The 15030-nt window shown below is 38.3% G+C and overlaps 1 protein-coding gene across 3 annotated transcripts in view; it reads left to right on the top strand.

Moving 5' to 3' along the window:
* tafa5a (TAFA chemokine like family member 5a) overlaps positions 1 to 15030 on the top strand; it is a 209994-nt gene that overhangs the window by 122473 nt on the left and 72491 nt on the right. The gene's annotated exons all lie outside the window — the stretch shown is intronic.

Genomic DNA, 15030 nt, shown 5'->3' on the forward strand with positions numbered 1-15030 from the left:
AAAGCAGCTGCAGGGGAGGTTTCTAAATCCTGCACCGACAGATGGACGGGACACAAGTTGTGTAGTAATGTCTGTTTCAGCACAGTTTATTACCCCTTCTACTCCTTTCTTCCTCTTCTTTTTTATGACGAGCATGACCTGTACTACTACCCGTGGCTGTTTTTCTGCACGACTAAGGCTGCCTGTGTGAAATGAACAAACAGTCCCACGTGTCTCACAGACAGAGACCAGTGGGTGTATTTGATTATGCGTTTTGTTTTGTTATTCAATGGAGCTTTTATTTATTTTTTTGTTGTTGACAAAAACATAATTGGATGTATTTTGATAACCAAATAATTGTTTCAAACTAAAATTGCAGGACTTTTACATTGAAATTGACATCTGTTCCATTTAAACTAGTTCAAACAGTGCAGATTATTATACGGTCTGTATTTTGCAGTATAGTAAAGTTTTAAATCTGGTTTCTGTAGCAACAAAGGGGCACAACTGTAGTAATGACAGGCCGACAGCAACTAGAAATATGGTAGAACGTATGGTGGAAACACCTTCCAAGTTTCCAAAAATTAAAGTTTCTGTTGCTCCAGACATAAAAGAATCTCCATGCTCAGAGGAATGGTTAAACTCTAGAAAAGAAAGCAAGGAATGGGGAGATGTACATCGACTTGGTTTGTGTAAATTACTTTCACTGCCAGAAACGAAACTAAAGTTCCACACTGCGGGTTTGAAACCAAAAGCTCTAAATGCTCACTGCTTGTAGGTTCCCAACTGTTTTTTCTTTTCCTTCTGTGTCCAAATTTTTCTGTTTTAGACTCCAAGTTGGACAAAATCAAGCAATTTGAAGTTACCACCCAGGGCTCTCAAAAATTGTAGCTGATATTTTTCTTTTGCTATTTTTGTGGTCCAAAACCATCCAGAAATCAATACTGACTATGATGATTATAATGATTAGAATTGCAGCTGCAATCACAATCATTATAATTTCTGATTCATGTTTTTTTCCCAAAGAAAGAGAAAATATTAGAGCAAAAAAAATAAAACCAAATTCATTCACATGTCCATGCACATGCACACTTATTCCAAAAAGGCAACTGAGCATTCACATACTTGATGATAAAAATAAGCTGTTTGAATGTACAGCCATGTGAAAAGGAATGTACAACCCATGAAAATGGTTGTTTTGTTGACAATATTCTGATATTTGATCCTATTGATAGGCAAACCAACAAATTGCCATTTTTGTAGTCATAAACATAAATAGGAATTCGGAAAAAAAGTAAGGTCACTCATGTATTTATCACCTCAAAATCCATAAAATTAGAATCAGAGGTTCCAAAGTAGGTGTCAGTGATATGCTGCTTATTCTCTTATTTAAACTTCTCTCATCTGATGTTGTTTTTGCCATTGAAGTTATGGTGTCATCATGTCAAGATCTAAAGAGATTTCTCGAGCTCGTGGATGCTGATACATGAAAGAATCAAGTTCGGCCAAATAACAGACCTTTTAGTGCAAAAACAAGTCTCCAAGAGCGCTACAATTTGCATGTAACTCTGCAGCTGCTGGTGTCAAAATGCTGCATCTACTGTCAGATAGAGGGTTGCACAAATTTAACCTGTACAGAAAACGTGCAAGGAAAAAGCCTTCACTGTCCAAAAATAACATTAGAGCAGAGCTACAGTTTGCCAGTGAACATACAGGCAAAGACCAGACCTTCTGGAATACAGACAAATCAAAGATTGAGTTGTTTGGCCACTGTATCAGTGGACATGTTTGGGCAGAGATGGCTTTTCAGAAGAAGAACCTCACACGAGCTGTGAAGCATGTTGGTAGAATTGTTATGGTCTGGGGTTGCTTCACTGCCTCAGGGACTGGACCAGCCTGCAGTCATTGATTCAGCTATGAATTCTGCATCGTATCAAACAGTGCTGGAAGAAAATGTGAGGCAAAGTTGGACTGGAAGTGGACTTTTCAGCAGGATAATTGTGCTAAGCACAGTAGCAAATCCACCAAGGAATGACTGAAAAGGATGAAATGGAGGGCTACGAGTCAAAGCCCAGACTTAAATACCATTTAAAATTGGATTTGAAATGGGCAGAATATGTGGAAAAATCCTTAAACATCTTGCAAATGAAGGAGTATTACATGGGAAAATGGTCAAAAATTGTAGCAAGATGATGTCAGAATGGTGAAAAACTGTGCAAAACACCTACAAGAGCTTATTTCCACTGAAGACAAGAATACAGTTCATTTTCCACTATTTGCATGAAATTAATAACAGAAAAAATGTGAAATGTCTTCTTTCCAACTTTGCTACCTTTATTTAGCACTGTAGATAATGTGTACTGTAGACAGAGTGCCTGTCACTATATCCAAACATGTCAAAAAAAAAAGGCAGTAATTTCCAAATTGTGCGTATTTTTTTGACGTGATCTTTGGTTAAGTCTTTGCGAAGACTAAAATTTAAAATCAGCTCCTGTAAGCTGTCAGTAGTTAACCATAAGTAATGGAAATACATGCACTAACACACATTTATCCGTCCATCCATCCATTCTCACCACTTTATCCTCACTAGGGTCGTGGGGGGTGCTGGAGCCTATCCCAGCTGACTCAGGTGAAGGCAGGGCACACACATTTATAGTCAAGTGGAAAATAATTACTGTGACATTTACTGTAAATTGTGATATCGTAATACAACACAGGATCTGAGATATAGGGAAAACAGTCCTGTTTCATTTCCATAATGCATTTTATTTTTAGATAAGTTCATGGGTTTATTTAAAAAGTGATGCATTTGAAGACAAATCATGTTAGGCAGAAGTGAAAATAAAATATGTTAATCACAAGAACTTCACTGTAGACAAAGAAGATTACTGGTTGTTGCCATGACGACCTGGCATACATCAATTTAATAGGAAAAAGCTTGAGCTTTGTCTTCCAGAGATTTTTCTCTGCACTGTAAATCATTGTAACTTCATTCAGCTGAGAAACTTAAGTTCTCCAACTTCCTCGTCTGCAAGTGAACTTCACTTTAGTTGCTTAATTAATTAATGAATTGTGAAAATATAAAAGCTGCTGAGTTAAATTACCTAAACTCAAGAAAACAAGTTCAGTGAACTTAAAATATTAAGTTGAATCAACTGCGCAATGGATACAGACAGATGTGCTTTCCTTTTATATTTTCGGTTTATGGAGTTTCGTCTTCATTTGACTTGGAGCTGCAGCTGCTGACACCATTTCTGAGTAAATACAGGACAATAAGACAATTTGTGAAACTATTCCCAGTTACACTGAGACAAATAATAAAACTTTAGCTTCAAGACTGAATTTAGTACTAACCTTTGTCAGGGTCAGAATTGTTTTGATTAATGTGAAACATCACTAATTAAACTTAACATGTATTGAAGAGGCACAGCAAGTTTCAACATGTCTATCTGGAGTTGTATCTCTTAACAATCTAGGCTTATATACCAGTTTTGTATCACATGAACTAAATTTATTGAGGTGACTGAACTCTCAGCTATTCATTCAATCATTCAGTCAAATTAATATTTAAGTCAAGATGACTCAAGTTATAAGAACTTGTGTCTTTAGGTTCTGAAGTGGTTTGAAAATTACTAAATCGGTATTGTATGTTCACTTAAGTAGAAATTAGCAAATCACGTTTACATTTACATTAATCAAACTACAAAAGATGAGTTGATTTGTCTAATTTTTTAAGCTGTTTTACTGCATCCTCACCATTCTGCCTTAATTTAAGGAGCTGAGTGAATTCTCAGCTGTTCATTCATTCATCTTAATATTTTAAGTCTAAATGACTCAAGTTATGAGAACCCATGTTTTTTCAGGTCTACAGTGGTCTGAAAATGAAATAAACATGCAAAGTTCTGTTGAATAGAAATTAGCAAATTGTGTATATTTATACAGAGTAAATGAGAAAAGATGAATTGAAGAAGTTCAAAAGTGGTCTGGAAAGAACTAAATATAGACATTTTAAGTTCAGTTGACTAGAAATTAACAAATTACACATATTTAAATTGAGTTAAATAGAAAAGATGAACTGATTGGACAAATTTTCGAGTCACTTTTCTGCCTTAATTTAATGAGTTGAATGAACTCTTAGCTGTTCTTTCATTCAATCAATTTGTTATTTCAGGTCAAGAGTGCCTCTAGTTATAGGAACTTGTATTTTTTAAGTTCTAAGCTAAGTAGACATTTTAAGTTCAAGTAGCAAAAAATAAGCAAATCAAATATATTTATATTAAGTAAACTAGATATTTTACCACGTTGTCACCATTCTGCCTCTATGACAGTTAGGAGAGTTAAAACAGATCGTGTACAGACTCACATCTCTATTTGACGTCTTCATCATCATCCCACTACCTCTTAAAGTGTCACTGTTCCTCATGATGTGGCCTCGACCCATGGAGGGATTGGAGGTTGTGCGCCCAGGTGATGGCACAATAAACAACTCCATTATCAGCAAAGACCTGCAGTGAACTGTGACTTTGGATGTCTTGTTTTGCCCGATATCAGCTGTGCCTTCACAGTTGTATCTCTGATTGGAGAAGCAGCGAATCCTCAGCGCTCTGTTTGACTGTCTTTACCTGCTGATCACATGAGGGAACAGGTTCTTTTGATGTGAGTAGACAGACCAAGAGTTTGGAGATGTGACCTTTTCGCCGAAATCATTTTCTTGCTGCGGCCAAACCTCTTCACGCTGAGATGTGTACGTTTCATTCGAGTCCTATAAAGGAAAAATCTGATCTCGTAGACACGACCACCTGCACTGTGGAGGCACTCGGCTGTCCACACGCCTCTTTGGCTGGTGAATAAGTGGCTCACATCACTTCATAAATCCACAGTATCTAGATAATATCGTGAGGCGTTTGTCACAACGTGGGCTCTGTGGAGCTCCGTGGCATTTTGTGTAGGATAGATACCCCTCTATTCTGAAGAGAGCTTAAGCTTATCAGTTTGGGTTTAAGAGATCTGTGCAGGTGAACAGCAGTTGGAAAGGTCTGCAGTACAACAAACTACTGAGCCACAGAAAAGAAGAAAGACAGGAAAAACATACAGAAGGATGACAAAGGAAAAATCTGGTGGTTCTGTAATACTGTTGGGGACATTTAGCGGATATGTTTTAGAACCACTCGTCCTTCTTAGAGGGATGGGTCACTACTAATCAACACAAAGCTGCTCTCAGTGATCACCTTTATCCTATGATAAAACAATTCTGTCCTGATTTAAGCCTCAACTATGGGAGATTTCGGGCCAACATTTCAGAAAACTCTCCACAACCATTCTTAAAACACAGAATGCAGAATATCTTTTGAAAAAAATGATCTTCGACCAGTGGCATCTTAGGGGGGCTTCAGACCCCCTAAAATATTCTTTAGCCCCCCTAAATAGTTTTATGTTCATTTATTAAAAAAAAAAATGTCAACGGAGGCCAGGTCGACAAAGGCATGCAGCTGAGAACAATCAGAACAGAGTAACATAATATGTCTCTGAGAAAACATCATAGTTAGCCCTTGGTATGAAAAAATGCCATCAGCTCCAAGATTTTAAATACTGTCATTTACTGCCAATGAATATCTCCTCCAAATGTCTCACTAGTAATCATTATCAGCCTTAAAAACCCACAAAACACCCCTCTATACTCAACCACATTTAGTACAATCGAGTTCCCCCTTCTATAAATCTGCTTGGAATCTTCCACTTTCTGTTTGTCAAAGTGGCCTTCTACCTGGACAGGTTTTGTTGGAGCTCATGCAGCAAACATTTTGGGTAACTGCACTTTAATATGGATGGATGACACTGAATTAGAGTGTGTTTTAATGAGACTGAGTTCAGACGTGTAGCTCTGTCATTAAATAGTCAATTATTTCTCAGAATTCACAGAGAAAAGTCTGAAATGTTTGCTAGGTTAGCATCCCACATATTCATTGGCTCAGCTAAAGCTAACTCTCTCCAACTTCAGGATCTGTTGAGTTGCTTGTTGTTAAAATATCTTGCTAGAGGTGCTGAAGCTCAGAAAGTCTGAGATGTTTGTTCAAAATAAGCTCATTCTCAAGTCTTAGCTGAACTGTCCTCTTTTGTTTGAACTTTCCCTAAACTTAAGAGTTAATGACAGAGCAGCACATCCAGACTCAGTCTCATTTATGTAGAGATTAAACTGCAGTGCCATTTATTGATGTTAAAGTGCAGTTTTTCAAATGTTTGTTGCACATGCTCCCGACCAAACCAGTCCAGGTGGAAGATGATGTGAAGAGACGCTCCAGAGGATGAATATCACATTTACGTTGGAAATAAATGTCCTTTAATTAGACACTGTCATGCAAAAGTTGGATTTCCCTTTACAATGTTCATAACCTTGAGTGTTTAGTTGATGTTGGTTTCTAAATGTTTTTGACACTCTTCCCCGAAGATTAAAACCTTCTACAGCTGCAACAGTTCACACAACTACAGTATATTGCCAAAAGTATTTGCTCACCCATCCAAATAATCAGAATCAGGTGTTCCAATCACTTCCATGGCCACAGGTGTATAAAATCAAGCACCTAGGCATGCAGACTACTTTTACAAACATTAGTGAAAGAATGGGTCGCTCTCAGGAGCTCAGTGAATTCCAGCGTAGAACTGTGATAGGATGCCACCTGTGCAACAAATCCAGTCATGACATGTCCTCGCTCCTAAATATCCCACAGTCAACTGTCAGCTGTATTATATGAAAGTGGAAGTGTGTGGGAACGACAGCAACTCAGCCACCAAGTGGTAGGACCACGTAAACTGACGGAGTGGGGTCAGCGGATGCTGAGGCGCATAGTGCCAAGAGGTGGCCAACTTTCTGCAGAGTCAATTGCTACAGACCTTCAAACTTCATGTGGCCTTCAGATTAGGTCAAGAACAGTGCTTCAGCAGAGAGCTTCATGGAATGGGTTTCCATGGCGGAGCAGCTGCATCCAAGCCATACATCACCAAGTGCAGTGCAAAGCGATTGATGCAGTGGTGTAAAGCATGCCGCCACTGGACTCTAGAGCAGTGGAGACGCCTTCTCTGGAGTGACCAATCGCGCTTCTCCATCTGGCAATCTGATGGACCAGTCTGGGTTTGGCGGTTGCCAGGAGAACGATACTTGTCGGACTGCATTGTGTCAAGTGTAAAGTTTGGTGGAGGGGGGATTACGGTGTGGGCTGGTTTTTCAGGAGCTGGGCTTGCCCCCTTAGTTCCAGTGAAAGGAACTCTGAATGCTTCAGCATACCAAGACATTTTGGATGATTCCATTCTCCCAACTTTGAAGGAACAGTTTGGAGCTGGCCCCTTCCTCTTCCAACAAGATTGTGCACAAAGCAAGGTCCATGATGAACTTGACTGGCCTGCACAGAGTCCTGACCTCAACTTGATAGAATACCTTTGGGATGAATTAGAGCGGAGACTGAGAGCCAGGCCTTGTGGTCCAACATCAGTGTGTGACCTCACAAATGAGCTTCTGGAAGAATGGTCAAAAATTCCCATAAACACACTCCTAAACCTTGTGGACAGCCTTCCCAGAAGAGTTGAAGCTGCATAGCTGCAAAGGGTGGACCGACGTCATATTGAACCCTATGGATTAGGAATGGGAAGTCACTTACGTTCATATGCAAGTCAAAGCAGGTGAGCGAATACTTTTGGCAATATAGTGTATCTTTCTGACTAAACTAAGATAAAAAGTGAAAAACTGCCTGATTCCTGCATTATGAAAGTAAATCTTTTTGGTTTTTATGACAGTAAACTGAATATATTTAGGTTTGACATTTTATAAACCAAAACAAGGAATGAATTACTGGAGAAAACAATCAACAGATTAATGGACAAAGAAAATGTGTTTTCCAACATATATGGCTGATTTCCTCCAACATTACAAGATATATACAATTTAAATTTGATTTTATTTATATAATGACAATTACAGGTCAAATTGTCTCAAGACGCTTTATTTTCATATTTTTTGTCATATTTTAAATATGAAAAAGTAAGAAATTTAAACCTCTTGACTAATCCAATTTATTATTTGGTTTTTAAGAGACTAATCAACAATTAAAATAACTTTCTCCACCAAAACTATTAAACCTGAGGTCAAATAGAAGGAACAGTTTTAAATCCTGCAGTCCCACGACGACAAGAATAAAGTTTGTCAACAAAAAGTAGTCGCTGTAAAAATTACTCCATCCTCGCCGACTTCAACACCTCTTCATGACTTGTTCTGCCTCCAACCTCGTGGCAACTTCAGAAACTCAGGAAACCTGTCGAGACTCGGATTTTCGAAAAACCACTCAGGCGGGGGAAGGTGTGGTGGGCGGTGGGGGAGTGTGTGTGTGTGTGTGTGGGGGGGGCTGCCACCCACCTTCCTGCCTACTCTCCGCCCTGACTCTGCCTTGGCTCCACCCATGTGGTCACTTTATTAGGAACAGAAAATACGATGGCAAAGGGATGACGAGTTTATATATTTCAATCTGATCTGTAGCTCAGTGAGTTAAGGGTTTGCCTGTGGAGCTGCAGGTTGCTGGTTTAAGACCAGACCCTTCTTAAATTTTCTGAAAAACTTAAAGACAAACAAAAAAAAATGCCAGTGGTGGGTCTTGAACCTACTACCTTCCACTTGGTAGTCTCTATTCTTACCCCCTGAGCTACTTGCTCAGATACTGAACCTTCTTTTTTTTTCCACATTTATTATCTATTTTTGTCGTTTTCAAGGTTTTTTTTTTTTTAAACTCGAGTCTCGTCTCGACCGTTTTTCTCAGGAGGTTGAACTTCAACCTTTGTGCTGGAGGGTTGAACCCTCAGTTCCAAGACTTTCCAAAGCCTCCAGACCTCCCGAGTCCTCGGGACCTGAGCTTTCACACAGTCTGAGGCCTGAAATTTTCTAAGTCCCACAGTAGACCTCTGTTAGATTTAACTTTCAGACAGTGCAAGGACTGATATCTTCTAAGTTCCTGCGCAGTTCTCTGTTAGTTTGAACCTTTAGACCAGGGGCGATTCTAGGATCAGAGGTTTAGGGGTGCTGAGCACCCAGAGGTGCCTGGCCAGGCAAGATAAATTTCACTGTTTTGTACATTTTAACGCAATTTCATTCCCACATTTTTCAAAGAAAAGCATAACACTTTTTGAAAAAGTCTGTGACTAAACCAACCAAGCTGATAAAGGGTATTTAAATGCTGAGTCACAGCAAAGGAGGAATGCTCTGGAATCTTAAAAGAAACCTATCACAACCCTAATTTCTGGGAAAAGTGACTAATTTAGATGCAGCAGCTCCTTAACACACATAAACAGCATGTTTGTTTGTGTACCAAAAACACCAAATATGGACCTTGGACTTATTTTTTGACTTTTATTTGAAAAGCGATGCACAGCATCTCTTTCCCTGGTCTGTTCTCTCTCATCTCCCAGAGTCTCTCCTTGATCTTCTCCTCCTTGTATAGTGAAATTAAGCAAATAGTAAAGCATATAGATAATGAGGAAAATGTAATGAAGATGTCCTGTTTAGAATGAAGTCCACTGATATCTGTTAAGTGTGCTTCTGGAAAGCATTTAATGTGGGGAGAACACATAACTTCCATGACATATATGTAAAATTATATTGTGAATGCAATGTTCTTCTTTGTCATCTTAACAGGTGCTGTTGTGCATGCCTCTATTCTCTGTTTGTCTTACCTGGTTATTCCTGACCTTGCACTCTCTCCTCCCCCTTTTTCGTCTCTCCCTCTTTGGACTGACAATCATACACAAATAGATTGATTCAACTAGATGAAAAATTACATAAATATGAAAAAATACCAATAAGAATACAAATAAATAACATCCTCTCTCTCTTTGTACTGTCAGCCTAAAGGCAAATAACCAAACAATGCATTTTATATCTAATAAGAGATATAAACATTGATCCAACTTACAACATTACTCATGATAGATAAACCATTTGATCTTACCTGGCTCTTTAAAAACAAAAAACAATCTTATGTCCATGATGAGGCTGTCTGTCTGTCTGTGTACACACACACACACACACACACACACACACACACACACACACACACACACACACACACACACACTAGGAGTTAATTGGCATCCAGTCAGTTAGCTAGTCAGTAGCACCTTGGCTTTAATATTAACACATGCACTGACACAACAGCTAGCTTGTCTCAGTCCAGTTCAAACAGACACTGACCACCTGTAACGTTTGCTAGCTAGAAAAAAATGTCAGCTAACTCCTACCTAACAACATAAACAGTGACGTGATTAAATGCAGCAAAAACAAGGACTTGTAATGATAATAATGTGTTGGTATTGAATGGTAGAAGTTAAGAATTGTGCCACGTATCCTGATTTAAACCAGGTACTTACACTACTATGGAACATGTGCTTCTGTGGGAGGCAGCGCTTAGCTCTGCAGGTAGAGGCTCAGAGCCCAAGTTGGACGGGATCAAACCATTTTTGAGACAAGATAGGAGGAGAGGAGTGCTGTATTTTTGTTGTTAAAACATTACGTATCAACCAAGTACTGCATGATTTTTACACTTTTCTGGTTTGTTAAAAAAAGGCCATGCAATTAAAAAAAAAAATCTCTCAAACTTTAGGGGTGCTGGGATTCAATTTATGGGTGCTTGAGCACCCCCAAAACTGGGCTAGAAACACCTATGCTTTAGACAGTCTGAGGGCTGAAATTTAAGAAGTTCCTGACCAGATGGCTGTTAGTTTGAACTTTCTGGTTAACAGAAGCCTTAAAACTTGTGACCATGAGTCTTGATTTCACATTTAGACCATCGATCTGAGTTCTTCTCCGACCTTCACCTGTGGGTCCTTTAGAAATCCTGAACAAACTTAGATTCTCTTCACTGAACAGTAAAGTTTGTGAAGATCAGAAGGTAAAATTAGTTTGAGCAATGCCTTCAACTACTAGTAGACTTGATCTGGAAAGCAGTTTTCTTAAATGAGTTCTTCATAAATCTGTCCACAATCAAACCAAGAACACAGAAAGAGGAACTGTTTGAAGAAACAACTTGATGTTTTCATTTCAGACTAGAAAACGCTTTAAGACCTTTATCTGTTTTTGCTCTTTTTGATCATTTTATTGTCTCTTCTGTTTTATTTGATCTTCTAAAGTCTCACTGGTGTCTTTTCAAATGTTTTGTCTTGAGTTTGATTCTTCTTAAATGTTTAGTTTTCCTCTTTTCTCACCTTTTATTCTTTTCTAATGTCTGATTTGATTTTAAAATGTTTTGTCTTTTTAATGTTTAATTGTTTTTTCAAATGTTTTATCAGCTTGTTTGAAAAACTTCCTTTTCTTTCCCAATGTTTAATTTTTAGATAAAATCTTTAAGGTTTTTCTTTTAAATGTTTTATCACCTTTTAATGTTTAATTTTCTTTTTAAATACTTCATTGTATTTTGTTTAATTCCTATTTAAAGTATTATTGTCTTTCAGATTTAATTTTCTAATTAAACATTTAATTTTTTAATTAAATGTTTTGTCTTTTTAAAGGTTTAATAATCTAGTTAAATGTTTTGTATTTTTAAAAAATGTTTAATATCTTTTATAATTGTATTTTGAAAGGTTTAATTATGTAAAATATTTCATCTTTAATGTTTAATATTTTTGTTTTAAAATGTTGTTTGATTTCATAATTATGTTTATATCTCCTGTTTAATTATCTAATTAAATATTTTGTCTGTTTAAAATAATTTTATTGTATTTAATGTTGAATTTTCTTTTTAAACATTGTATTAACTGTTTTTCCTTCAATTCCATTGCTTTTTTAAATGCAGTTTATTTCTTTAATCTGTTTTTAAGTCAAGATTTTAACCCCAGCTTTAAAAATAAAGCAAACCCTTAAACTACAATGAAAATACTTCTGTTGTCACAATCATTATTCAGTTTATTAGCTAAACTATTTGTTTAGCACCTTTCAAACAGATGACAAAACTAAAAAACAAGCAGAGAGAAAAAAAACTATGCTAAAACCATTATTAAAACTCAAAAACATTTTTAAAAAAAACCCATCATAATAAATATGTTGTGTCCAGTGGATGGAGGGAGTTTATTGAAGTCTTCTTGGGCTCACACAGTAAATAAAATCATTTAAAATAGAAACTTGATATTCAGTAAAGGAAAACTGGACACTGCAGAGCGACAGAAGAACCAACAACATCTCCTGTTTTCTCCTTTAATGAGTAGACTCTTCTGGTGCTTTCAGACCAAAGAACTACAGACTCTTCACAACCTGCTCAAACTCTTGGTACAGGACCTCACCACATGGGTCAAGAAGGTTTCCTTCTCATTTCTACTCTGAAGCTCACCTTCTCCTGCTCAAACTGCTGACAAATGTTTCTGCTGCTCTAAAATCTGGTCTCCAAGACTTCCTAAAAACTCTCAAAGTCTCTTCTGCTGCAGGTTGCTTTGTAGAACTGGTACAAAAAACCTCACTGAACCACATGGAGGGGCCTCAAGACAGTCGTCCAAATGATACCGTACCAAAACCAAACTAGCATAACCCAAACGCTAAAGTTTGCTGCAGCCTAACAGAGAAGCTCTTTAAAGAGAGAATCAGGACAGGAACTCTTACCACATTCCACAACAACCAGAATGTGTCTGACCAAAAACCTCTAAAGACTCACTACAGCCAAGATAAAGACACAACTCAGCTGCACCAAACCCACTAATCACTGCACACATTAGCACCATGTGCTAACTATAGCTAAAGAAGCACATTTACCAAGACAACTATCCAGTACAAAACCCTAAAACACACCAAGAAACACATTAAAAAGGATTTTACTGCTGGAAGCTGCAAGCCAACGCCTAAAGAACAAACTAAAGCAACAGAGCCAAACTCGGTTCAGTGAAGAGAAGCAGAGGAAATGTTTGACTGCAGACATAAAGCAGGAAGACACTGAGCTCCTGATTACACCAAGCAGCCACCTGGACAGCCAATAGGAACACAGCTTACTGGAAGTCCAGAGGGCTGGCTTAGTGAAGTAAATTTAGCTTAAAGTTGAAGCAGAAAGTTAACAAAGAAAGTTGAAAACCACCTTCTGTTACCTGAAATCTTTGAGTTTTTACACATAGAACACCTGAACATGTCAAACTGGTTCTATAGTAGAACCATCATTGTAAGAACTTCATAGTATGGTGTGTTGCTCAAAAAACATTACAACCAGCTGTCTAGGGTCGCTGAGGAGCGACACAAAAACAGGACAAACGCTGGCTTCCATGGGGTTAGACAGCTATTTATTTGAAAGAGTAAGTTTACAACAACACAACATGTGAACAGAAAAATCACAAAGTCTGTCTTGAGTTCAGCTGAAAATATTAGTTTTTGGTTTTTTTTGTTGACCAAACTTTTCAGGAAGTAGATGAAGAATAATTAAAGCTCTCATGTAAAAGTCCAACTTATTTTGGATCCTTGTGGAGAATTGAATCTTAGAGTTTGTAAAGCTGTTAAGTTTTTGGAGTCACATGGATTGTTTTGATATTTAATACAGAGTTTAGTGTCTGATTGTAATTCTGTTCAGTGAATGGATAATTTGGGCTGCACAGTGATGTAGTGGTTAGCACTTTCACCTTGCAGCAAGTAGATCCCCAGTTCAAATCCTGGCCTGGGCCTGGGATCTTTCTGCATGGAGTTTGCATGTTCTCTCTGTCCATGCATGGGTTTTCTCCAGGCACTCCGGCTTCCTCCCACAGTCCAAAAATATGCTGAGGTTAATTGATTACTTTAAATTGCCCGTAGGTGTGGATGTGAGAGTGACTGTGTCTGTTTATGTAGCCCTGCGACAGACTGGCGACCTGTCCAGGGTGTCCCCTGCCTTCACCCGAGTCAGTTGGGATAGGCTCCAGCACCCCCCGCGACCCTAGTGAGGATAAAGCGGTGTATAGAGAATGGATGGATGGATAGTTTCAAAATATAGAACTTAACAGAGACTAGAATGAATCACACATACTGTAGGCTGAAATAAGTTATTTCTGCAAAGAAATGGGATCTTGATTAATATACTGCAAAGAACACATTTACAGAATCCATGAGACCAAACAAAGTCACATATTTGATACTGTATGTACTGTATTTACAGTAGCTATAGCGGTGTTTATTCTGCAGGCTTACATCCACATTCGGCATGAACTTGAACAAATTCAATTTAACATGCAGCTCATCGTGTTAGGATCTTAAATGGAATTGGGTAACAATTGCTGGACTTTAATTTTAGTCTTTAGCGTCACCATTATGCTGCATTACAACACATTATAATGCACCTCACATAATAAACTGGTCAATATTGGATAAACAGTCATAGCTTTTACATCTTATGTCATCTAGTATGTTTTATGCTGTGCGATGGCAGCTTAACAGAAGCCGAAGGAGTGTGACTGAATTTAATATTTGCTTTTGAGCACACAGAGGCACGTGTGGGCATTTTTTTTTTATGTCAGACTGTAATTTACCGTTTCCTTCCTTCATTGTCACAAAAAAAATCCCAAAACAGACACAAACACACGCTCACACACAGATGCCTTTATTGCTGTTCATATTACAAAATCCCACAGCTTGATATTATTGCCATGCAAATCTCAGATGCTTGTCTCCACAAATGCAATCTTATTTGTTTATTCAAGACTCCGACTCTGCTCACTTCGGGGACGTCGGGGAGGGGGAGGAGGGAGCTGACAGAAAAGACCTCAAACGCCACAAATGGGATTTCAATCAGTTTTAATCTACTTGAGTCCTTGAGGTCTGCTCTCTGTTGTAATGTGCCTTTACCTTGGCTGACACGATCGGCGTCCTTCATGCCTCAGACTCTGTTCACATCGGTCATCCCGTGCATACAGGATAATCCGCAGCTCCATCGCCGGCCTCGCGCGGCTTCCACTTCTCTACCTGGTAATGAAATCGGAGGGGAAAAGCTGCAGGAGCGCTGATCCTGAAGGGGCTGTTGTTGTGCATTTTCCATCTTCCAGCTGCTTGCTTTGACGAGGTGAAAATGGTAGATAAGCCGTGAA

Source organism: Acanthochromis polyacanthus, chromosome 1, assembly GCF_021347895.1.
Source record: "Acanthochromis polyacanthus isolate Apoly-LR-REF ecotype Palm Island chromosome 1, KAUST_Apoly_ChrSc, whole genome shotgun sequence".
In the NCBI taxonomy this organism is placed as follows: Eukaryota; Metazoa; Chordata; class Actinopteri; family Pomacentridae; genus Acanthochromis; species Acanthochromis polyacanthus.